This window comes from Ornithodoros turicata, chromosome 1, assembly GCF_037126465.1.
Source record: "Ornithodoros turicata isolate Travis chromosome 1, ASM3712646v1, whole genome shotgun sequence".
In the NCBI taxonomy this organism is placed as follows: domain Eukaryota; kingdom Metazoa; phylum Arthropoda; class Arachnida; order Ixodida; family Argasidae; genus Ornithodoros; species Ornithodoros turicata.
Genome location: NC_088201.1, coordinates 113,148,192 through 113,151,044, shown reverse-complemented (window position 1 = coordinate 113,151,044; position 2,853 = coordinate 113,148,192).

Sequence of the window (2,853 nt, the reverse complement as noted above, 5' to 3'; positions counted from 1 at the left end):
GGTGAAGCCTCAAATAGGAAATCGCTCACAAAGTCTTGAAAACAGGTTACACGATGTCTTAAGGTGCAGGTTAAGGGTTGGACTCACATACATGACTCACGGGTTTTTGCGACGTGGAGAGGACCCACCTGAGTGCGTGAGCTGTAGAGAGCCCCTTTCTGTCCAACAGATTCTAATTACATGCCCATTACATGAAAGTTATCGTCAGCATCATTTCACTGAATTTTATCGTTACTCTTTACCTCTTCATCCAGCTCTTTTGCTGGGTGATGATGCTATTGTTCCTTTTACTGGAGTACATACTTTTTTAAAGAACATTGGATATCTTAACAAGCTGTGAATTTACAGTGAGCTCTTTTCTTAACCCTTTCATGTTTTTTTAAGCCACCACTAGCCAAGTTGTTTTAACATGAGCATCTCAAGTTTTTAACTAGGTTCATCACATTACCTTGCTGTTTGGCGCATTATAGCCCTAGTAGCTTTTGCGCCAAAAAAAACCCAAATCATCATCATCACCTTTTCAAAGTTCGAAGGTTCCGAAAGAAAGGCACCAACAGCTTGTCAATCGCCTCCGACCGCTTTTTTAAGAACTCTTCTCTCTGCAGAACACCAAAACGGCCAGATTTGTCAGTTTGAAGCAAGACCAGATTTTTAGCCTGCACCTCCTCCTGTGCCGCAAACACAGAACGGGGTTTGACACTGTAGCGGGGACCCGTGCAATGGGAAAGCTGTGAGTAATGGGAAAAGAGTGACCAGACAGAAGTCGAGACAGACAAAAAACAGGAACTCCTAAGTTGTTGCTGATTTCAGCTGCTGTGACTGTTTTGTCTTCCCTGTGCCCAAGCTCACATTTCTCCAAACTCATGTAATTTCTCAACCAGCTTCTCTGAGAAACTGCGTAGTTTTACATACAACCGCGGACTATAGGGCTTAGCAGCCCCATATTTCTCGTTCACATGTTCACATTGTGTGCAAGCCGTAGTGCAAGTTCGTGCGGACACTTACCCGAAACTTCGGTCCTTTGGAACGCTAGGGACACTTCCTCCACAATCGTTGTATAGGCCGTGGTTGCCTATCAGAAGCCTTCATTAGGATCGCACTATTATACGACCAAAAAACTTACAATCTGCTCCTAGAATATAAAGGAGAGAAACTCTTTCGTGACGGTAGACGGACATACGTCTCAGCAGCTCGCACGGCATCTGAAGTATCGTCAAGCCACCTAGCTTTACAGAACATACATTCGTTTCCATGATAGCAAGCCTGAGCGATGGGCAAGACACGTAAACAAACACAAACACGAAGGCTCAAACCAGCAAGACGTTTAATTGATAACGACGAACTTCATGAACATGTAGACGGTGCGAGGGAAGACAGAGAGAGGGGAATAGGAAATTGCCTTGCCTTGCCTATCATGGAGTTTATCCACCAGCTTGCCTGCATTTACGCCATTCTGTCAATGCATTCGTTTCTATCCGACATTATGTTTCTTTTTTTTACTAAGCCTGCCGCTTTCATTTCATTTGAGAAACCTCCGACATTTTCTCTCGAATGAGACGATCGATACGAGTGTTGCGCGTGCGCATGAGTTGTAGGATGCGCGATTTCACTGAAACGACCACATGCTCTGAGTCGTTTCGTTTTATTCCGCAGCTACGACCAACTGACATCACGAAACAAGATGGCGGCTGTCTGCAGCAGGTGCACCAGCTGAGTTACAGTGCATATTACAGAGGGATTGCCCGATATATTGATTGTTTCGAACAATATGTGTCCTCTGCGAGAAATTGTTGGATGTAACGACGTATTGAATCGGACATTTCATACGCTTCAAACGTCCAATCTTGCCGTGCTGCTTGGACATTTCGTGCAAGTACGAATACGGGTTAGTCCCATTTTTCGCATAATCAGTCAATATGGGGTGCAAACGGGTAATATTGAGCCTGTATTGGCGACATTTTTCGATTATTGGTTCAAACATGGCAACATGCGCCCATATTGCCATTTTCCCGATTGCAGGCTCAAACTTGCGATGTGGGGCCCATGTTGCCAAGTTTGAGCCAATACTGCCAAAATAGGTCCCATATTGAACTCGTATCTCGAACACCCAGGTAACATGCGCCCAATATTGTGTACTGCTTGGGCCGTGTTTGTGGAGATTTTAGTGTATCTGCTAAATCTCCAGCTCGATATTACGCAGTACATGCTCCAATGGCGATCTGCAATTTTCGAAACTGGAGCAGATTCTTCTTCATTGCTCCCACTACCAAGCTTCCTGAACCACACTCTCCGAGTCTCTTCGTCAGCTGGGCTCTCGCCCCTTCTCCCTATGGAAATTGCTTGGTCCCTGGCCCAATCCAGCCCAGCAACGATCTGCGCTCAAAGCTCTTTTGACATTTCTGGACACCATCGGACTTCGATCGTTATTGTGAAGGGGCTCGTTATTTTATTCCCCACATCCTCACCAGCAATGGGGTAGAGTATCGCCTTTGACGATGAAACACCCCACTCTCCGAAGTCAAACTAAAGTTGTTGTTCGATTCGGAGATCTCGTGGAAGTCTGAAGGCGATATATCCTATGAGAGATGGGTTCGTACGTATGTTTCTTCGTCTCCGTTTTTGTCCCCGTAGCGGGAATCAGACGTACGCCGAAACGCCAAGTGGAGGTACAGATTTGTGCCTTCCGTTTTCGTCAAAATACAGAAGGAGCCGCTCCTTCTTTCAGCCTGATGTACTTCGTTGACAAGTAAAGGCTAATGAGCACCTGTGGATTTGTTTTGAACTATTCGTCATCAATATGTCTGCGCACTACAAGTAGGCATAGACGGATTCGAGGCGAGAATAAGATTCCTG